General features: G+C 41.3%; 1 protein-coding gene across 1 annotated transcript in view; it reads left to right on the forward strand.

Annotated features, from left to right (window-relative positions):
* The first annotated feature begins 19985 nt into the window (after positions 1-19985).
* Positions 19986-24065, forward strand: part of LOC129033974 (collagen alpha-4(VI) chain-like) — a 105574-nt gene continuing 101494 nt past the window's right edge. Inside the window, exon 1 of the mRNA XM_054483242.2 lies at positions 19986-20016. The gene's annotated coding sequence lies outside the window, so the exon portion shown is untranslated. The remainder of the gene's footprint in view (positions 20017-24065) is intronic.

Below are 24065 nucleotides of genomic sequence, written 5' to 3' on the forward strand. Positions count from 1 at the left end.
ACTCAGAACTGTACTAAGCTTTGAAATACATTTTTTCAGTTTCTTACAACAGTCCTTTGAAGCAATATTATTGCAGATGAAGAAGCCGAGGCACAGAGAAGTTAAGGAACTTGCCCAGGTTCAAAGAGCTAGCAAGCAGTGTGCTTGTTCCTCTGCACCAGTCCTTCTCACACTCTAGACCCCAGATTGCAGCATCAGCGGCATCTGGGAACTTGTAAGAAATGCAAATTCTTGGGCCCCATCTCAGATCTACTGAATCAGAAACACTGGCATGGATCTAAACAATCTGTTTAAAGGCCTCCAAGTGATTCTGATGCATACTAATATTTTAGAACTGCTGGTCCTAGGCAATCAAATATGAAGTTGGATCATAAAGCTCCTAAGTGCCACAGGCCACTGGGGAAGGGTGAGGTATAATAGGGTAGAGTGCTACAGGCAGGCTCTTGGAAGAGATGCATTTAGATTTAGACCCAGAGGGATAGGTAGACCTAGGAAAGGTGGAGGAGAGTAAAGAGAACAGAATCTGGGGGGAGTAGCCCACAAAAAGCACAGTAGGAGGAGTGGATCTGGTTTACAAAAAAGTATCAGAGACTGGACTGAGGCAGAGGGAAAGAAAGTTGGGGAGAGTGAGTGATGATTCCTAATAAGAATTTCCAAATAAGGAAGTTATTTATTTGTTTTATTCATGGAATGAGTTTGAATTTGTTCCAGTGAATACTGTGGAGTAATTATAAAGGTCTGAGCAGGTGAGCAATCCATTTAGCTTTAGAAAAAAGGAGAGTTTGCTAAGATGGAGGATTTTCTGAGCACTTATATTTCAGTTAAAAAAGCAGAGATAAATTTCAGATGCAAAGAGTATGTATATGCATATGATATGCATATGTGTGCATGTGTGTGTGTATACGTGTGTGTAAAGTACTGGGATGGAGCAGCCTCTTCCATGGACAACTCCCTCCAATGGCATGTGTGAAGAATCAGGGAGTGGCTAGGATGTTGGCTAACTTGATAAGACAAAATATTTTTGCTCATCATCTATGTCCACTCCCCCATCCCCTTTTTAGGAAGGGAAAGGACAATTCCTGATAAATATTAACCTCTATTCTTCTCAAATCTTCCAGGTGTCCTTGAACAATGTTGTCAAGAGTAGTGACGAGGAAAAACTGTGCTGAGATTCAACTTCTGGGAATTTATTAACAAGATACGTAAACTGATGCTTGTTCTATTTACACACCGCAAGGATAATTTCCATTTCTAAAGAAATGTTCAGTACAAATATAAATCTCATAGTCTTTCTCCTCCAAAGAGTTGTGTAGAATCATCTTTACATCTTTACCTGTTACTTCTGACAGGAAAAAACTTGTAATGAAGTAGTCTCTTATATCGTGTAGTGGTTTGGAAATGCAGAGAGATTGGAGATTTTCAAGTAAAAGCAGATAACATTAAAGACTGATGATGCTACTATGAGCTAGAGCGGGACTAAGAATCAAGAAGAACTGAATTTGAATTTTGGGCCTTCTGTGCATCAGCTGTATGGCCTAGGGCAAGTCGCCAAACCTCCAGAGAAACAGAAACAATTACTCCTAGAGAACTGTAGAAGGATTAGATATAATCAATGTAAAGCAGATAGCATGCTGGGTGCATTATAATAATTCTGGATGAGTAATAATAATTAGCATTACATAATATACTTAATAATTTTCTGGTCTCCCTAAATTGTGAAAATGGCCCTATCATTTCTAGTGAAAATGTTAGCCCTACATCTGAAACCTTCTATAGTGTTGAATATAACCTGTAGTGATTTGGGTTGACTATATTTGTAGGATAAATTACCAGAAGTGGACTTGCTCAGTCTAAGAATATATGCATTTGTAAGTTTGATAAGTATTTCCAATTGGCCCCTATGGGCATTGTACCAATTTACCCTCTTGCTAGCAAGGGGAATGAGTTAGGCAGATGCTCGATGAATAAGGCCAGGTGACAGCTTCTTGGTGGAAGTTTTATGACATATCTGCACATTCTTTGACACACCCTCTAGTAGAAGATGGGGTCTATGTCCCCTGTGACTCTAAGAATGTTGACTCATGTTTGACAGATAATTGTGGCAGAAGTGATGCTCTATGATTTCTGAGGCTACATCATAAAAGGCCATTAGATGGTTCTCTCAGGATGCTCACTCTGCGGAAAGCTGCTACTATGAAAATTCCACCATCCTGAGATCATCAAGCTGGAGAGACCACGTATAGGCACTCCAGTAAACACCAAGCTGAGCTCCCAGCAACGAGGAAGATTCACTGCTGGCCATGGAAGGAGTGAGGCATTTTGGATGCCCAGCCTGGCGGAGCCCTTCATTGACCACCCCCAACATCTGACTGTAACTGCATCAGAGATTCTGAGAGATAAAACTGACAGCCAAGCCCTTCCTGAATTTTGGATCCACAGAATCATGAGCAAAACAAAATGATTATTTTAAGCATTTACATTTTGGAGTCCTTTATTATTCAGCAGTAGTAATTTGGACACTTCTCTACAGTGTTTCTTAAACTTCATTTTCAGTCTCCCCAGAAAACCTCTCAAATGAAGTTTCCCTCGGTTTACCAAGGGTAGATTAAATTTCTAGCTCATTGGCTCAACTCCAGTCCTGTCTAGCCCCCCAAAACATAGGAGAAAGTGAGTAAGAATGGCATTATTTTAGGGACAACCTTGAATTGGATCCAATTTATATTAAAAAAATTATTCATTAGTTAATTGCAATACTTCAGCTATTACCTAAGAGGCAGTAAAAGGACTTGTAAGCCCATCTTTGGGGACCAAGAGACCTTGATGTGAGAATTTGAGAAATGTACTTCATCTCTCTGGGCCTCAGTTTCTTCCTCTGTATTGATGATACTTAGCTTATAGGGTTCTTGAGACTTTAAATAATATAATGGAAAAATGCAATGTATAGCGATTGACTCAATGCATAGTAGTTATCTGAGAGAGGAGAAAGAAGAATTTCTTACAACTTCTGCCCTACTAAGCTAGGCACTACCAGGCTTATTATGAGAAGCCACTCCTTGCAGTAATACTTCTACCAAACTAGTATTTACAGCCTCCTCAGTGGTTGGTCGGCTCCCACCTTTGCCTTCCAATAGTCTGTTTTCCACCTAGCAGGCCGAATGACTTGAAGTTTGGTCATGTCCCTTCTCTGCTCATAGCCCTCTCATGGCTCCCATTTCATCCACCCTGACAGACCCTACAGATTCACCTCATGTCCTATTACTCTTCACCTGACTCAGCTCCAGCCACTTAGACCTCCTTGCTGTTCCCTGAACCCTCCCAGAGCAACTATACTCTGTTGTATAGATGTGCCCTGCAGGAAGTGCTCAGACAAGGAGCAGGGAGAGCTGAAATTCTTCCCGGGCTGTACTTACCACACTGTGCTGCTAACATGGTTGACATCAAGTTGTCTTCTTGGCTGGCAGTGGCCCTGACTTCCCAATGGAGGCTCCTGCCCCACGGCCTTTGCACTTGCTTTTCCTTTGCCTTGGATTCCCTCCCTTTGGAATGCCTGACTTGTTCATTAACTTCTTTCCGGCCTCCCCTCAAATGCTACCTTGTCAGAGAAATCTTCCCTTACCTCTACAGAAGCAGTAACCCACACCCTCCTTTTTCTGCTGTGTTTTCCTCCACATCACTAATTGTTGCTATCTCACAAGTGCTGTATTTGCTTATTTTTGCTTTCCCCACTCTGGCAACTAGATCTATACAATGATTCTTGAGGTGTGGTAGCTGGGCCAGCAGCATCAGCATTGCCTGGAAACTTGCAAGAAATGCAAATTCTCAGTCTCACATACCTATGGAATCAGAAGCTCAGCCCTGGATGCAAGACTTATTAACCTGTGTTTTAATAAACCCTTGAAGTAATTCTGATGAACACTCAAATTGGAGAAACACTGGTCTGAGAAAGGAATGAGAAAGGGCTTTGTCTGTTCATTTGCTGCTGCATCTCCAGAACTTAGAATAGTGCCTGTTATAAAGTAGGTGCTCAATAAATATGTGTTGAATGGGCACTGAATGAATTTGTTGAGTGCTTTATAAATACAGGACAGCCTTTTAAGTGCTTAACAAGCATTGACTCATTTAATCCTCAATCAGTGTTATGAATTAGGTACTATGATTACCTCATTTTATAGTTGAGGAACCTGAGACAGAAAGACTAGCCCAAGGTCCCATGTCTAGGCAGTGAAGGAGCCAGGAACTAGCACTCAGGTGATTAACCCAGACTGCACACACTGCCTCTCAGCAGCACCAGGGATCCACAGTGGAAGTGTCAGGCTGCTCCAGGCTGTCAAGAAAGTAGAACTTTTTATAAGAAAAAGAGGGGACGATCTCGGTATACTCCTGTCATGAGTGGGGCTTGGGGCTAAAGGTACGCTATACTGTGCTAGGCAGCAGAAGATACAGGTTTAGTCTTTTATCTCACTTCCTGGTGGTACAAAATTGGCAAGCCTTCCAAACTCCCTGGACCTGATTGCCTTATCTGTGAAATGGGCCTGAAGATGGGGTTGGAAAATTTGGAACAGGACAGGGCTGCAGTCAGCTCATACCAATCCGAAGCAGGCATGGTTGGTGCCCCACATCACATCCCCTCAGCATCTCCCCACCTTCAGCTGCAGCTGCCATGGAGAGCCCTGAGAGAGCCCAGAACCCTTCACCCTGACACCTTGTCACTTTAAGAGTGTAAACCAAAAAGTATCTGAGACAAGTCTCAATCAATTTAGAAGTTTATTTTACCAAAGTTAAGGACATGCCTATGACAGCCTCAGGAGGTTCTGGGAACATATGCCCAAGGTGGTCAGGCTACAGCTTGATTTTATACATTATAGGGAGACAAAAGACATCAATCAGTATGTGTAAGTTATACATTGGTTCAGTCCGGAAAGGTGGGACAATGTGAAGCAGGGGCAGGTTGGGTGGGGGAGCTTCCAGGTCATTCATAGATTCAAAGATTTTCTGATTGGTAGTTGGTTCAAAGAGTTTATCTCAAGACCTGGAATCCATAAAATGGAGTGTCTGGATTAAGAGAAGGGGCTGTGGAGACCAAGGCTCTTATTATGCGGTTGAAGCTTCCATGTTGCAGGCTTCAGAGAGAATAGATTGTAAATGTTTCTTATCAGAATTAAGGAGTGTGTTCTATCAGTCTTAAGGTCTCTGTTTTAATGTTAATTCTAGTCAGCTGTGCCTGAATTCCAAAGGAGGAGGGTATAATAAGCATATCTGGTCCCTATTTCCCATCATAGCCTGAACTAGTGTTTCAGGCTAACTTATCATAGCCTGAACTAGTGTTTCAGGCTAACTTTGCAATGCCCTTGGCCAAGAGGAGGGGTCCATTCAGGTGGATGAGGGGCTTACATTTTTTTTTTTTTGAATCTCACTCTGTCACCCAGGCTGGAGTGCAGTGGTGTGATCTGGGCTCACTGCAACCTCTGCCTCCTAGTTTCAAGCGATTATCCTGCCTCAGCCTCTAGAATAGCTGGGACTACGGGCGTGAGCCACCACACCCGACTACTTTTTGTATTTTTAGTAGAGACAGGGTTTTTTCACGTTGGCCAGGCTGGTCTCGAACTCCTGACCTCAAGTGATCTGCCTGCCTTGGCCTCCCAAAGTGCTGGGATTACAGACATGAGCTATTGTGCCCGGCTGGAGGCTTACAATCTTACTTTTGGTTTACAAATGTGTCTCCTGTGTCTTCACTCTTTATAATCCAGGGCTTTCTCTATTGCTAAGGGAGTCCATTGGGCTTTCTTGTAAGCTTAGCCTGAAGTTGATAGCCTTAGGAACCACCTTCAATTAACAGGAACAGGAAGCTGCAGTAAAGATCCTGGCCTCCAGTCTTTTAGATGGGCAGTCCTAGGAGGCATTTGTATACTTCTCCAGAGGTCATCATAGGATCAAGCCCCGCTTGTTTACAGCAGCAATAATCTCCATAACATAGCCTCGAGTTTGCCTTTTTTCCCTCTTTTCTCACACTCCACACTCCCTCACTCCTGCTTCCTGGGATCATCTTCTAAATAAATCACCTGCTTCCAAGTCCCTGTGTCTAAGATATTGCTTTAATTAAGACACTTGTCTTTTTCCCAGTTAGAAAAAAAGTTATTTCTCAGAAAGGATGCAGCCCCGGGGGTGCGCATCTGGGCCAATGGAGTGTGGGCTGGATCCATGTTCTTGGGCTGTTAACAGTGCCCAGAAGTCTGAATTCTGATCCAAATCCTAATTGGATAGGGAAACTCAAGAGTGTTTTTCCCTTTCTTCTGGTGATCAGCTCATCCATTCCAGGTTTTGAATGGGCTTTGCAGAGGGCCTGATATCTCTATCTCCAGTTTTTATGTTCAGAAGCCTGGGCCAGAGGCTAAAATTTGTTGGAAATTCAATCTTTATCCTTCAGACTCAGCATAGACATGTCAAGAAAATGCTGTCTGTGGCCCACATCATGTAGATCAGAGAGATTAGCTCAGCTACTGACAGGTCATGTGTGCAACTCATCTCTTCATCTCTGCCCACTGGGCAGGAGTACTTTCTCTTTCTCTCAGCAGCACCCAGCCTATCTCACACCACTCCTGAACACAATAAGAAGGAAAACAGCCTTCAAAGAGCAAAGGAAGGAATACTTCCCTTTTAAAAATGGACTTTGGGCTGGGCACGGTGGCTCAAACCTGTAATCCCAGCACTTTGGGAGGCCGAGGAGGGCGGATCATGAGGTCAGGAGATCGAGACCATCCTAGCTAACATGGTGAAACCCCATCTCTACTAAAAATACAAAAAAATTAGCCGGGCGTGATGGCGGGCACCTGTAGTCCCAGCTACTCTGGAGGCTGAGGCAGGAGAATGGAGGCTGAGGCAGCTTGCAGTGAGCCGAGATCATGCCACTGCACTCCAGCCTGGGCGACAGAGCAAGACTCTTTTCAAAAAAAAAAAAAAGGACTTTGGAGGTTATTTCTAGGTGGTGGGGTTGTGGTGGTGGTTGGTATTTCTTTCTTCTTCAGGCTTCTCTCTCTCTTTTTTTTTTCTTTTGAGACAGAGTCTCACTCTGTCCCCCAGAGTACAGTGGCCTCATCTTGGCTCACTGCAGCCTCTGCCTCCCGAGTTCAAGCAATTCCCCTGCCTCAGCCTCCTGAGTAGCTGGGATTACAGGCATGCGCCATCGTGCTTGGCTGTTTTTCTTTGTATTTTGGTAGAGAAGGGGTTTCACCATATTGGTCAGGCTGGTCTTGAACTCCTGACCTCAGGTGATCCACCTGCCTCGACCTCCCAAAGTGCTGGGATTACAGGTGTCAGCCACTGTGCCCCACCTCCTTCAGGCTTCTCTGAATTTTTTACATTTTCTATTAATACCCTGGAACGTGTCTTTTATTGTGCAATATAAAACGTTAAAAAATGAATTCAACTGCACAGGTACTTTGCAGGTACTTTGAAATAAATAAATGAATCATCAATACAATGATGACAGAGACAGTGGAACATATATTTATTATATATGATTGCATATCATCATATTCTTATTTCATTTCTTAGTCCTTAAATTCCTAGAACACTGCATACTTGGTCTAAATCCCTCTGCCAACCCCAACCTCTACCACTGACCCCACGGCAACTTTACAGAAACAGGCTTTAATCTTAGGATCTCAACTTTCTTTCAAAGAACAAATTCAGAAACAGGAAGTAAAATGCCTTTGCTGATGGGTAAAATTGTTCTTCAGGAAGTCGTTCATCGGTGAACACTGTAAATGTAGCAGCTGTGACTTTTGCTACTGAGTATTTGTATTAGGTCATTCTTGCATGGCTGTAAAGAAATACCTGAGGCTGGGTAATTTATAAAGAAAAGAAGTTTAATTGGCTCACGATTCTGCAGGCTTTCTAGGGAAGCATGTGCTGATGTCTGCTCGGCTTCTGGGGAGGCTTCAGGAAGTTTACAACCATGGTGGAAGGCCAAAGGGGAGCAAGCACATCACATGGCGAAAGCAGGAGCAAGGTGGAGGGAGGCGCCACACACTTTTAAACAACTGGATCTTGAGAGAACTCACTCACTGTCTGGAGGGCAGCATTAAGGGGATGGTGCTAAACCATTCAGGAGAAACCCGCTCCCATGATCCAATCTCCTCTCACCAGACCCTACCTCCAACACTGGGGATTACAATTTGACATATTTGGGTGGGACAAATATCCAAACTATGCCAGCATTAATTTTCTTTTCTTTTCTTCTTCTTTTTTTTTTTTTTAATTTTAGGGACAGGGTCTTGCCATGTTGCCCAGGCTGGTCTCGAACTCCTGAGTTCAAGCAATCCTCCTGCCTTGGCCTCCCAAAGTGCTAGGATTACAGGATGTGAGTCACCACATCCAGCCTATATCAGCATTTGAGTTTTAGAATGATAACATTAGAAAAAACCTATGTAGCAGCTGATATGTGCCAGGGCTGATTTTAATGCTTTGCTGAGGTTAACTCATTCAAACTTTACAGCAGCCTTCTGAGATCAGGACTATTACTATTCTCATTTTAGAGATGAGAAAACTGAGGTATAGTTAGATCAAGTAACTGGCCCAAGGTCACACAGCTAATACTCCAGGATTTCATCCCAGAGCTATCTAGCCCCAGAGTCCCTGCTCTCAATGATATATATTTGAAATTTCCTCTCTGTAATTTTTTTCTCTCCATGTGATGACTTCTTTTAAGATTTCCTCTACCTGGCAGTAGAGTATTCAACCCCAGGCATTTTTGAGGTTCTTTCCTCATCTCCACAGGGTCAAATAAGAATTTTCAGTTTGGGGCAAGGAGGTGGTTCTGAGTCCAAGATGCTCCCACCTGGGCTGTGGCTTCCTGGTTCCATAATGGTGGCCATGCTCAGAGCTGTTTCTCCCCACTGGCTCCCAGCACTCCAGAGAAGCATGCCCACTTTGGAGCTGCATTGTGCGGCAGACTCACCCTCCTCAGGCCCCCCAATCCATTGGGGCTCAGTAGGCATGTAGGACCTTGGCTGTGTGCCGTGTAGAGACCCCAAACCCCACTTCGGGGGTATAGTCTCAGGACATTTCTGTCTCCCTTCCCAACCCCAGGTATCAGGCTTTGTCACCTCTTCCTGTGAACCCCAAACTGTGTCCTCCTTTGTTGTGCCAAAACGAAGGATTTGTACTTAGCTCCTGGGGTTGACTGGAAGGGAGGTAAATGCATCTTAGTGTTGATCCCTCCTAGCAGGGTGGGGTTGGGGAAGAACATACTCATGTCGTGTATATGTTTATAAATCCATTATCCTATTGCCAATTCCCATGAGCCAACACGTGAAATGAATCAGTAGTGAAGGGAAGCAGAAGTTATGGACCAGAAACTGAAAAAGACAAGACCTAGAATCACTTGAGGGTGATTTTTTTTCTTTAAAAATGACATTTTTATTAAAAGTCTTAAAATGAAGAGACAATGATTAAATGCAGGAAATGGAAAATTACGATTAGTTAGAATCAGTACATCACAACAGTAAAATTTTGTTGTTTGCTTCTGGAGGAACACCCTAAAACGGGTAATAAAAAATTTAAAAATAATATAAAAGGGGAGCTAAATACCTGAAAATTTAAACAAAATGAAGCAAAAAGTAAAAGGGAAACAAATTCATTGCAAGAGATGGAATATATATATATATGTGTGTGTGTGTGTATATATATATATATATATATATATTTTTTTTTTTTTTTTTTTTGAGACGGAGTCTCGCTGTGTCGCCCAGGCTGGAGTGCAGTGGCGCGATCTCGACTCACTGCAAGCTCCGCCTGCCGGGTTCACGCCATTGTCCTGCCTCAGCCTCCTGAGTAGCCGGGACTACAGGCGCCCGCCACCAAGCCTGGCTAATTTTTTGTATTTTGTTTAGTAGAGACGGGGTTTCACTGTGTTAGCCAGGATCGTCTCGATCTCCTGACCTCGTGATCTGCCCGCCTCGGCCTCCCAAAGTGCTGGGATTACAGGTGTGAGCCACTGCGCCGGGCAGTAAAATATATTTTAAAGGCTGAAAATAATAAAGAAATTAACTAAACAGCAGGCCCTATTGTCCTGGCTCCTTCAGAAAGATTACTGAAAGAAAACTGGGAAGTGGTTTGGGGAATAGCAGATTCCGGCATAAGGTGGAAAGTTCACAGGTTGGCACCAGCTGAAACAGCTGAGTTTTGAAGGCACTCTGCAGACAGAACCCCACTCTGAGTTTAAGGAGTCAGAATTCCCCAGAGGATTTTATGCACACTAAGGTTTGCGATCCTTTGGTCTGCAGAATCCAAACATTTCCGCTTCATCCATGAACTGGTATCCTACTATTCATCAAAGAAAGCTAGGTCATCAAAGAGTTCATCAGGATGGCCAGAGAAAACCTCATGGATATGCCCCAGCTGCAATGAGGGTTTGTGGGAGGATGTTTCTGGGGTTTTACCCATGGTGGTGTTGTTGGAGGGAAAGCGCGCCATGTGACTGAAGTTAAAAAATAGAAACTGTTCAGGAAAATTATCTAAAAGTTGGGAATGAAGCAAAAAGGTCAGTACCTGACATTTTAATACCATGCTAGAGCACTTTCTAATAAGCCTGCCTCAGGTTATTCTGACTCTTAGAGAATGTAATTTTCTTTGACTAAGTACTCAGAATTAATTAGCGCCCATTTGTTTTACAGCTCTGAAAAGTTAAAGATTAAGTTGCATTACATTGAAAAGGGACTTTTTTTTTTTTTAGTCCAGTAGAGAAGATAATCCCAAAGACTATCGTTTTGTTGCCTTGTAGGAAATTAATTAGTATTGTATCTGACTTGTAACTCTTATGTCAGCACGCTTTTTCCACTGACCATATAAACCAGGTTTCTTTCATCCTCATGGAACTGGCTTTGTCTTTCTGCTAGTTCCTTCATTAATGAGTGGAGTAAAACTTTCACATGTGCTTATCTGTTTGTATTAATAACCTGGACATTATGCTTTCAGAAAGCATACCAAGTGTTTTTAGGTCTGAGGAGTAAGCTTATGTATTTTTCCATTGCTATAAAGAACTACCTGAAGCTGGATAATTTATAAAGAAAGGAGGTTTACTTTGGCTCACAGTTCTGCAGCTGTACATGCATGGCACCAACATCTGCTCAGCTTCTGGTAAGGGTTTCAGAAAGTCTACACTCACTGTGGAAGGCAAAGGGAGGGCCCGCATATTGCGTGGCAAGAGAGGAAGCAACAGAGCGCTAGGGAGAGTTGCCACACTCTTCTTCTTTTTCTGCTTCTTCTTCTTCTTTTTTTTTTTATTTGAAATTGTCATCCAGGCTGGAGTATAGTGGCCCAATCTTGGCTCACTGCAACCTCTGCCTCCCAGGATCTAGTAATCCTCCTGCCTCAGCCTCCCAAGTAGCTGGGACTACAGGCATGAGCCACCATGCCTGGCTAATTTTCGTATTTTTTGTAGAGACAGGGTTTCACCATGTTAGCCAGGCTGGTCTCAAACTCTTGGGCTCAAGTGATCCACCTGCGTCAGCCTCCCCAAGTGCTAGGATTACAGGCACAAATCATTGTGCCTGGCTCCTATGCACACTCTTAAACTACCAGCTCTTGTATGAACTCAGAGTGAAAACTCACTCATTACTTTGAGGAGGGCACCAAGCCACTCATGAAGAATCTGCCCCCATGACCCAAACACCTCTCACTAGGTCCCACTTCTAACATTGGGGATCACATTTCAACATGAGATTTGGAGGGGACACACATGCAAACCATATCACTGAGGTAATAAACAGGAAACCAGTCAGGGGGACAAGAGTTAAACTGACTAGGAACAGACTGAGAAGTGTTACTCTAGAAAGGCTGAGGTGAGGAGTTCAGGCTGTTCAGTCTCATTCTGTCTGGAAATGGCCATACCTGGGTGGACCAGGGTTGTTTTAGGCATCATTCTGGACCAACTACATAACTAGTTGTGTTTCTGTCTTGGTTGTTATTTTCCCCCTTTCTTGCTTTTTTGTTACTTGATCTCTCCCTTTTTGTTTTGAGTTCATTCTTTGAGGTATTATTGTACCTTCTTACTACAAGCAATTAAAATTCCTCTTATAACTAAGCAGGGAAAAACAACCAAGAAAATAAAGACAGATGACTGGATATCACAATCTGATGTAAGTTGATGTAGTCGCTCACAGTTATTAGACTCTTTATTTTCATTCAAAACTAGATTCTATGCTCAATTGCTACTTCTTTCCTTAGCCAACAGTTTTTTATTTTTTTCCTCCTTTCTTGCTTTTTTGTTGCTTGGTCTCTCTTTTTGTTTTGGGTTTATTATTTGGAGTATTATCGTGCTGTCTTATTATAAGCTGTTTAAATTCCTGCTATAACACGATTTTATAAGCAGGGAGAAACACTCAATACAATAAAGATAGATATTTCAATATTGCAGCTTGACTTAAATTGATGTGGTTGTTCACAATTATTAGGCTCTTTATTTTTATTTTATTTTAGTTTTTGGTTGGTATCTGTAGTGTCCAATAGTTAGAAGAGGGAGCTACAGCTCTGTTAGCTTACAATTTTGCTATCATGTTACAATAAAGCAAGTCTCAGACTGAATTTAACCAGATACTTACATTGAAGCAGTCACAAACAGGCAGAGTAGGATTAGAGTTAGAGTTAGTTTATAGATCACCTGTTCAGCAAGATCAAGAAAGTGCTAGTTCTTTGTCTTATAGGAGATCTGATAGTGCCCTGCCTGCATGAAATAAAGGCTTGATACAAGGCAATGAGACAATGTTCTAGGGATAAGATTTGGATCGACCATCTGGGTAGAGCGAAGGGAACAAGAATCCTTCCAAATCAGGGGATGGACACAGAACCTTGGAGAATCAAGTCTTATGCAATATTTCTAAAGTACACTGGGCTGGCCAAGTACTTATATCCCATTCGTGCAATGATAGAGAGTGTCTCTAATATATCTAGCAAATCCACATATCTAGAACATCATAGATTTTGCTAAAGAAAATCAATTTCCAATGGCCATTAGGCTAATTTAAAAAATGTTGGAGATAAAGATAGCTGTAGCACTGGTTGTAGCCACATCTACTGTGTGGCCTTTTGATTAAATGCTGCTTGAGTTTTCAGATTAAGGCAATTCACTTCTCCTAGGACACAGAAGAAAGCTAAAGCCCACATACCAAATTGTTTCTGGAGAAGTGTTTTAAAGATTTTACCCACCACATCATATCGATGAAATGGGAAAATTTCACTGATGCTCTATTACTCTGGTGTAGGAATTAAATAATGTCGCAAATTCTTTGAATTAACCTTGATTAAAATGAAAGTTGATTTCCATAGCAGTAAATTTCAAAAGGTGACACTTTGTTAATGCCAGTGCTTTCGAGAAGGCAATACACTGCTTTACATAGATTAGGAAGATTGAAAAGTATTTACACACTAGTGGGAAAAAAATGGGGTTAAAATTATTTTTAACCTGGATCTTGTCGAATAAAGTTGATTTTTGGGTTAAGTCAGTTTTATTAAAAGGCAACTTCTTGTGGTAGTCAAAAGTTTACTTAATATAAACCTCTGAAAGATCATTGACTAATAACCTTGAGATAGTTTGCTATAAGGAATTATATTGGTTAGAATATTTATTATAGACAAAAGTGTTTATCATTTTAAATTGTAAACTATGTTTATCATTGGAGGTTGACTTTATGGCTGACCTTGAGATCATTGACCTCCTGACAATGACCTCTTGATTTTGTTGTAATTAACTAATCATTGTTTAAAAATTGAGCATTTTTTGGAGAGAGGAGTATTCATCCTTGCACAAGTTCTATCTAAGTAAACATTAACTACATAAATTTAGCAGATAAAGACACACAGCAAATTATCTTTTCCCCACAATGGGTTTGAAGACACACAGCAAATTATCTTTTCCCACACTGGGTTTGGACCTGTTTTCTGATGAAGTTGTGTAACAGAATTACTGAACGTTCTGGGTACGGTTTTGAAAATAATGATATCATATAACAACCATTTAAAAGCCTAGGCTTTGACGGTATAAAGTTAGCTATCTTTTGTTGTTGTCATTTATGTTTTGTTTCTGAATTCTTTCTTGTTCTGCTGTTTGTCATGGGTGTGGAAATCTTGTCTCTCCAGTGAACATAGCTTTTGGGTCTTGAATTCCAAGAGGCCAGTGAAGTGCCACTTATGCTGTGAACACTTAGCCAGTATTTGTTGGTGATAACTGGGGATCTTCATTTTTCCAGGGATCTGATTTTGGAGTGTAGGGATGGAGAAGAATGGTTTAAACGTCCTTGATGCCTTCCCCCCGATCTAAAATGTGGAAGGACTTTATGTCTCTGTGATTTCAGGGGATGAGGTTGGGGAATAAGACTGTATGGTCCTATGTATCTCTTTCAGCTTCCGGATCAAGGGGAATTTCAGAGGGTGCCCGGGCTTATGTTACCAACAGAAGTTTATTCACTAATAAGCACATGCTGTCCTGGGTGGGGCCTCATATTGGCTCATGGAGTTGCTAGTATCTTATCTCTCAAAGATGTACTCTGAATCACAGACTACGTTTATTGCGTCGTTTCTCCTTTTGTCATTTCTCACCCATGGAGTATTTGTGAGAGGTGGTTTACATCTTAAATTCTGCCACAGCCTGGTTTTTACACAGTTCTTATTGAATACATGATGCTACAAATTTGTGACTAGCATTGCTGGATTCATTCTGTTAGGCACAAATAAAACATAGATCTTTAAGTTTTAGAGCACTACAACTGTAACCAAGTCTAAGGAATTCTTGAGTTTAGCACCAAGTCTTCTATTTCTGGCCTTAAAACTCCCTGAGTCCTCAATAATCTCTTCCCTTTAGGAAGTCACTGTGAACTTTATTTCTTGTATAAACTTCCAGGCTTTGGTAGGGTCCGAATAGTGTTAGTTTCTTGGTTAAATCTCATTATCTCTGCCCCTCTTTCCTGAGGTCACTCCTTCATTCTCTACCCTCTGCCCACCCATCATTGAAGATGAAAATGGAAACACTTTTATTTGAGGCAGTTTTCAGATAAAAGAGCTGAGAGAATATAAAAGGAGCAAAGTGAGTAGTGATTTCTTGGTCAGTTACCCAAGAAAATGACTGTTAATTGCTTATGTTTCCCTTGGGCAAATCATATCACCATTTTGGACATCAGTTTTCTCTTAAAAATAAGGGGTTTGACTCGATAATTTGTAAGATCCCTCCCAGGAATAAGTTCTGTGAATGTACAAACATTTGATGCAACTGGATATTGCAGTTGGCTGTAGGATTCCTGGTAGCAAAAGAAAATAGAAAATGCGGCTGAATTATATGGTGCTCATTGTCTGACAAAAAGAAGTGCAAGCTTGCATCTGCAGAGATGGAATAAAACTCAAGTAAGAGTTCCATTCAATATGGAACCCTGGAGAAAGTTTTAAATTGTGTCTATGCAAAAGTCATAGTGATGATTCTGGATTATAAGTGACCAAAACTCAAATTGAGCTGGTTTAAGCAATTAAGGTAACATATTGATTCTCATAAACAAACAATGACAACACTCCAACAAAACCAAAAACAAAACAACACAAAACGAAATTTAAAAAAACTACCAACATGTGGAAAGGGCAAGATACAGTTACTTGAATGTTCTCAGGATTTCATCTCTGCCTTCCTCAGTGTTTTGGGGTCAGGCTGGCTGCCCCACAAAGCTGAACAGGAAACTTCAGCACACATCTGTAAAGCTTCATAACTAGAGATGTTAGGAAGAAAACCTAAGGAAGGACTCTGATTGGCCAGTATTGGGTCAATTGTGATTCCTGATTCCTGGGCCAACTGTGGTATGTGGACTGAGATCTGTGGTTAGCAACTCCCGCTGGAACTGAAGATGGAATTTTCCGATAAGTTGAGTAGTTACCATTTAAGGCATGCAAAGAGTAAATGACTGTTTCACTGTGTTGTCTTTCCTATACTCTAGGTTCAGGTCCACCACATACATTTGCCCTTTTCAAAAGTCTACCATACCCTTAAAGCCTCTAGGTCTTAAAAAAATTCTGGCTTAGCCCCTGCTTGAAGTTTACCTGCCCAGCTTTCTCAGGGTCTATCTCTAAGTGCTTTTCATGGCAATGACTAGCAACCTCAACAGATTAATCTGTGTTATGAACAAATTGACTAGATGTGATAAAGTCCATCTGATGAAGACCACGAAGGGCATATTTGCCATTCAACAATGTTAGGTTAACTTGCGACCAAGGGAGACCACATGTCAGAGAAACCAGCAGGCATCTCACTTGACAAAGGAAGACACAGGCTTGTTATTGTATTTGTGGGAGGGGTGAGGTTTAGGTAAAATTTAAGCAAAGCAGTGTGTGCCAACTCAAAGCAAAGCAGGGCAGCGTATAAAAGGCTTGACATGTAGCCTGGGCTGAGATTGAAACTGTCCTGTTTCATCAGAAACTACAAAGTTAAGATAAATGTGGAGTGTTGTGTGCAAAACCTTTATCTGTAGCTCTGCATCTGGAAATTCAGGCTGTTTTTCTGTGTTAAAATGATTTAGCTCCTCCAGGCAAGAATGAGGTGTTTCATTCTCATTAAATGTGATTTCAAACAGTAAAGTTTCTGACGGTCTATGATTTTAGAAAACAAGTTTTCTCATGTCTTTTTGTTAATTAACAAAAGCAGTTTTTTTTTTTTCACAGCTTCACAAAGGAAATTCTTTTCCCTCTACAACTGTCAGATATACTCTTGATCAGGGTCTCTCTTGAAATAACAGTGAGCTTTTGTAGTCTAACATCAAGAAGTAATTTAAGGTGGAAATGTGATGTCAATGTCAGTTACAAGGGGAAGCTGGAGAAGGTTTTTTTTTTTTTTTTTTTTTTTTTTTTTGAGGTGGAGTCCTGCTCTGTAGCCCAGACTCTAGTGCAGTGGCATAATCACGGCTCACTGCAACCTCCACCTGCCAGGTTCAAGTGATTCTCCTTTCTCAGCCTCCTGAGAAGCTGGGATTACAGATGCGAGCCACCACACCTGGCTAATTTTTGTATTTTTAGTAGAGACGGGGATTCACCATGTTGGTCAAGCTGGCCTTGAACTCCTGGCCTCAAGTAATCCACCTGCCTTGGCCTCCCAAAGTGCTGGGATTACAGGCACGAGCCACCATGCCCGGGCAAGAAGGTCATTTTTGAGTTTAAATATATGATTAAGGTGATTATTTGCTCACGGATTCACCCTGTGAATACTTGTTGAGATCCTACTATGTGCCCATGATTACAAAGAAGATATCACTTCTATCTTTGAGCAGCTCATAATCTCGTGAGGGAAACCTCGAGGGGGGAAAAAACCCAGTAAACCCTGATGAGGGCAATAGTGGATTTTGATTTAAATGTTTGCAAGAACAAAGAGGATGGAGTTGTGGACTCCAGTCTGAGGGATTTGGTCCCACTCCTGGTGAAAATAGTCAGGGGGTGAGTGAGGTCTTGGGGTGCGGAGATATCATTTTGAGGAAGTTGGCAAATGCAGCCGGTTCTGTTGGTCCAGATCCCTACAGTGTCTCTGAGATCAGAGTCTCTGAGCTCACCTCCTGAGGGCAGCTCCTGAGCATGCGCTCTGCCTCCCATGGCAAGTGTCCAGGCTTCAGCGTCTCAGCCTGAGGGGTTTTCTCACGGAGAAGGGAGACTACTCAGCCTCCTTCCTGGGCAGCTGGGATGTGCTGGGGTTTACCCCCTTCCTTAGCCCCAAAGGAAACCCTCAACCACTGAGGGATATCAACTGTCTCTCATGGGGATGGTTCTGAGGGTCCTTCTACAGAGTTTCTCACAGGTCCCCAGTGGGATTGAATCCTAGTTGTTTACAGAGGTAACACATTCATGAAAGCACACTTTTTTGGCTTTTCTTTCTTCAGGTCTTGCTTTACCTGTTCCTCCCTTGCTTCCTTGGATCACTTTCCAAATAAATCACCTACACCCAAGTTCTTGTCTCAGGATCAGCTTTGGGGGAAACCCGAACTAGACCAGCTAGCTTCTTCCCTGTGAGAGAATAGCACACCAGGAAGAGTAGGAAGATGTCTTGAGGGTCAAAGAGAGGAGACAGAGTAGACAAAAGTGGTGAAAGCCCTGAAGTAATAGAAGAAATAAGGACCTTACTAATTAACCAGGGTTAGTCTTAGAGAGAGTTCAGGACCTTGAGCCCAAGGTCATCTTGGTATCCAAGAAACTCCAGATGGCCCTGGAAGAATAAAAAGGAGACTTGAGGAAGAGAATGTTATTGGGTTAATGAGTCAGAGAAGAGAACACTGCTTCCTGAGAAGAAAGGGGCAGAAGAATGAGTGCATGGCATTAAATATCTGAGCTTAACTGTTTTTGCTGAAGAATTTTAAGTATGATAACATTTCTTTGAGGAAATCAGAACATTTGGAGAACACACTGCTTCTTGGCTATATGCTAAGTGACTCTATTTCCTAGCAGAACAAAATTGTGCCCCTGTTATCTTCACATTATGGGTAAATTAAGGGTACACTGATGAAGAATGAACAGTCTATCATTTGGGAAGTTATCCTCTGAGTAGGAGGCTCTCTAGGTTTTCTGTATAAATTTAACAATCCTGGAAAAATCCAGAGAAGCATAAATTTAAACTCTGTTAATGACAGACTATCTTTCAGTGACAGTTTATTTCAGGAAACTTCATTTGACCCCATTTCCTCAAATACTTATGCCAGAAACTAAACACCACTGCGTTCCAAGTATCGGTCCTCAGATTTTGAGATAGTGGTGATAAACATGTATACAAAATGTGATGGTGATAGTAGCTGACCCCCTCACTCCTAATCCATCCTCTCTCCCCTTTTTCTGTGGTAATAGAGTTGAACAGCATGGGTTGCCTAGCTGGAAACCAAATCTCAAGCCCTCCTTGCAGCTGGGCGTGGCTGTGTGACCAAGTTCTGACTAATGGAATGGTGGTGGGAGAGATGTGAGCCACTTCTGCCTTTCTTGCTTAGGAGGAAGTCTCTGGGCTTAGCTCTTTCACCCTTTCCACTGGTGATACTTGCAGGAATCTCGGATGCCATGTGTTGAATACGGCATGTCTGCATTAGCCTGGGTCTCTGAATGAATACGGAGAGAAAAGCCTTCTGCTGACCTGGAATACTTACTTTGGACTAAACCATGTGAGAAAGAAACAGTCTTCTTTGTCCTTTAAGCCATATTATTGTTAGGTTTCTTGTTATAGCAGCTTAACTCTTACCCTAACTTATGCATGTAAATATATACCCTCATCTCTAATCTGATTGACATGAGCTAGGTTAGAGCACCCAAGGTTTATGCAGACATTTGAGCTTCCTTGCCTAGGTAAAGCTTATCAATGCAGGGAGCATTTGTCATTGTTTAATTCATTAAGTTATTTCTGCATTCATTCATCCATACATCAATCCATTCATCCATCAATCCATTCATCCATCAATCCATTCATCCATTATAAACGGTGTGTTGAGACTCACTATGTGCAAGACTGTTTACTATGGGATATCTAGGGGATATGAATGACACAAAGATGAATGACACCCAGTTCCTGCTTTCAAGGAACTTATAGTCTAGAGACTTTAGATGAAAACTAAAACATTGAAATAGGAATAAGTATGATGAATTTTTATTCTCGGGAATTTTAATTAAAATTGAAAAAGGGTAGTTTCATTTATATTACTTTATTATTACTTTTTTTGGGAATGCTGTCTCTTACGTTTTTGCATTCATTTTCAAGACCAGTGTTTACAGAGTGAATGGCCATTTTTATTTAATGGCAATAAAGCACGTATGAGTGCAAGCAATGTGTCAGTTGCCATAAACACAGCCCTTGCTCCTCCCCTTGCTCTCTTTCCATGGTCCTGGGAGGGTATTAAACACTGGAAAAGCTGAAGTGTCATTGTGCCCTTCAGACTTCCTGTGCTCTAGGGAATTCCTGAGGCTCAAATAGCTTCTCAAGGAATGAAGACAAGAAAGAGAAATTGAAAGGACCAGCCAGAAAGATTTTGACAGGTAAGAGGAATTTCCTTTTCCCAGGAATAGTTTTATGGGTGGGTGTCTTTTAGTTTATTTCTATTTATTTTTGCAAATGCATTTCTTATCTTTCATTCACATGCTGAAAGAGACAAAGCCATCCAGAAGTATAAACAGACAGATGAGAAAGAGAGTCTGAAAGACACATCATTAACAGCAAAGTGATGGAGAGAAATTGAGATAAGGATAAAGACACAGAGAAACCACTGCTGCGCACCCCCGCCCTGCAAAAAAAGAATATTTGTTAGATAGAAGAGAAGGAGTAACACCTAAAATGAAAACTACGATAAAGGGGGTTTGCAACTCTTTGAACACTTATTGATCGGGAAGACATGAAATATTTGCAAATGCATCCAGGATTTACCATCTGTGTGGAAAGGGGAGCTCAGCTTATGTTATGGGGACTCATGCATGTTTTATGAGTTATTTCATTGATACAAAGTTTTGGGAGACTTTAAAATTGGAGATTAGTTTACAACGGTAAGGCCAAAGGAAGAAGAAAACATTAAAGATTTAATGACTAAACAGGCATAGTAGAGATACAAAACTCAGATAAAAAATGACTCTCCCTCTCAGAGTAGTCACAGAGGCTATGGGGGCAATTCTAAGTTAGAAGTGGATTTCCTCTGTTTAGTTTACCAAGATTCATATAATTTGACTACCATTCTGTTTACATTTGATTGTCAAATATTCTTTTCTTTTCTTTCTTTCTTTCTTTTTTTTTTTTTGACACACAGTCTCGCTCTGTTGCCCAGGCTGGAGTGCAGTGGTGCAATCTCTGTTCACTGCAATCTCTGTCTCCCAGGTTCAAACAATCCTCCTGCCTCAGCCTTCGGAGTAGCTGGGACTACAGGTGCCAACATGCTCAGCTAATCCCGGCTAGTTTTTTTTTTGTATTTTTAGTAGAGATGGGGTTTTACCATGTTGCCCAGGCTGGTCTGAACTCCTGACCTCACGTGATCCGCCCACCTCGGCCTCCCAAAGTGCTGGAATTACAGGCGTGAGCCACCACATCTGGCCTACCATATATATATATACTTTTAATAATAAGTAAAACCTATAGAAAAATTAAAAGAATTCACAGAGAATATGTGTGTACTCAGGATCCAGATTTCATCATTAACATTTTAATATGCTTGTTTTGTCACATATCTATTCTTCTACCCATCCATTAATTAATCTTATTTTTAGACGCATTTTAAGATTAATTGTAGATGCCAATACGCTTCTCCCTGAACACTTCAGCATGCATATAATTTACTAGGGTTCAAGAAAATGATTATTCTTATTAAGCACTTCAATAAAAGTTAATGTGAAATTGATTAAAATTAGATTTAATGTGCAATTTATAGATGCCTGGGGTTGATACTTCTTCATTTGAATTCACTAAACAAACATAGGAATGGTGATGACTATTAGGGATGACTTCTAGGGGATAAAAGATCAAATACTGGCTGAGAATTATTCCACAGGAGAAAAATCTATCACTCTTTTGATATGTTTTGTATTGATCTTCAGATGCTAAGAAATAGGTGCAGGGCATAAAAAAATACAGATGGGCCCTTTTAAATTTCAGCCCCTGAATGTAGCCCAGTGGCGTTTGAAGACAATTCTGTCTGGTAGTTTCTGACTCACAGGAATGAGCTTTGAAAGGTCTGTGGGGGGATTTATTTTGTCACTGGGTTAGAGTAGTAGAGCCCTGTCTACATTTTGCAAAAACAGCAAATATGGCACATTTAGAGAGTTACAAGAAAGTGAAATGATGACTAATATTTACCTGATATTTTGGCCTTAAATATTGTGAGGCTAAAAACAAGATGACTCCTTTAAAAAAGATCATGCAGGAAATTGTCTTGCCCAAACATTCCAACCTAATCTTATGTCTTATATTTGAGCCACTCACTATCTAAATGAAATTTTGTGGTTGTGAGTTTTATTTATTTATTTATTTATTTATTTATTTATTTATTTATTTATTTGTTTATTTGAGACAGAGTCTCCCTCTGTTGCCCAGGCTGGAGTGTAGTGGCTTGATCTTGGCTCACTGCAACCTTCACCTCCTGGACTCAAGAGATTCTTGTGCCTCAGCCTCCCGAGTATCTGGGAATACAGACATGCTCCATCATACCTGGCTAATTTTTATATTTTTAGTAGAGACAGGATTCTGCCATGTTGGCCAGGCTGGTCTCAAACTCCTGGCCTCAAGTGATCTGCCCACTTTGGCCTCCCAAAGTGCTGGGATTACAGTCCTGAGCCACTGCACCCCACTGACTGTGAGTTTTAGATTCATCTTTCCGACCATATCTCCCCTACCTCCTTGGGCATTGGTTGCAATCACAACCTGGTTGCTCCCTTTTAGATTTCTCTGAGCTCTTAAACAAAGACCCCTTCAAATAGTATGCCTATGGCTTGGTTTTACTAGTTCCACAAATCTGCCAAGTGTTTAGTTTTATGCTGTTCTGGTTAAATTTTTAATACAAACTAATTAAAAATATAATAGTAATTAAAGTATAAAAGAGACCCCAATAGGCTTTGAGTCCTCCATTTACCAAAATAATGGGAGTGCTCTAGGGATCTTTCCAAGAGTCCCTCCAATCTTTTTATAGAACATTCTGTCTTAAGTATAGGAAGTCTGTTTTTCAAACAAATGAATTTATGCAACAAATATTTGTTGAGCACCTACTATGTGCCAGGCACTGGAGTCATATCTTGGAAAACAAAAGGATACTTCTTGGTGTTTATGTTGTAGCTGGAAGTGGGAACGTGTCAGTAGATAATTAATAAACATGACAAATATTATATAGCATGTTAGAAGGTGATTCAGGGCAGGGTGAAAGGAAAAGCAGAGCAAGCTAAGGAGGATTGGGTGTGCTGGGAGCACAAAGGTGAGCAGCCATTTTAAATAGAGTGGTCAGGATGGACCTTATTGAGCAGCCGACATTTGAGCAAAGACTTGAAGGAGGTGAGGGAATTAGTCATGGAGATATGGAGAAGAGCTTTCCAGGCAGAGGAGATAGCAAGTGCAAAGACCCTGAATAGGGAGTGTATCCGGCTTATTTAAAGAATAGCAAGTAGGCTGAAGTGATCAGAGTATAAGTGAAGGTGAGAGATGAGTCAGAGAAAATGAGGGACCAGATCACATAGGACCATGCAGTCTATTTTGTCTTTTTCCTCTGAGTAAAACAGGGGGCCATTAGAGGGCTTTGATTAGAATGACTTAGGTTTAAAAGGAGTTTCTCTGGCTGTATGTTGAGAAGAGACTTAAAGGAGAAAGGTTAGAGGCAAGGAGACCCATGGTGGTTGTTGCAGTCATCAGGCAGGAGAGATGATGGTGGCTTGCACTGGGCTGTTTGTAGCAGAAATGGTGAGAGATGGTCAGTTCCTGGATATACAGCTTTGAAGGTAGAGCCAACAGGATTTCCTGACAGGTTGAATGTAGAGGGTGTGTGTGTGTATGAAAGAGGAGCCATTAGTGACTCCATATTTGTTTGTTTTCGAATAACTTCATAGCTTTTTGTCTATGTAAATAGAAAGATGCAATTGCCATGAACTGGGAGAAGTGAATGGAGGGAGGGAGAAAAAGAAAGAATGAAGGAAGGAATTGTTCTGGGTGTTGAGTATATATAAATAATAAAGATCCAGCCTTAGTAAATTTAAGTCATTCACTGAAATAAGTATAGAACATTCAGAGGAAGAATACAACAGTAGTGATTTGCCATCAGGCTTGAGTTAGGCAGGTGACATCTGAGCTGGGTTTTGAGGGGCCTGCACGTGTCTGTGTATTTACATGTGCAAGTGCATTGGGGCTGAGGAGTGATGTGCAGCCTTCTAGGTAGAGGGAAGGAATAAGTGACATTTTCCAAATCTTCAGGGTCTGAATGAACTTGGCAAAACACACTGTCTGGTATTTATGTGACCCTCACAAAGTTTCGTAGTCCGGTCAATGAACCTTGCAATCTATAAAGAAATATCTTTATCTTTCTGAGGGCCACATAGGTTTGTAGTGTTGTATTTTGTGAATTTTTCAA

The sequence above is a fragment of the Pongo pygmaeus genome, chromosome 2 (assembly GCF_028885625.2).
Source record: "Pongo pygmaeus isolate AG05252 chromosome 2, NHGRI_mPonPyg2-v2.0_pri, whole genome shotgun sequence".
NCBI classification, from domain to species: domain Eukaryota; kingdom Metazoa; phylum Chordata; class Mammalia; order Primates; family Hominidae; genus Pongo; species Pongo pygmaeus.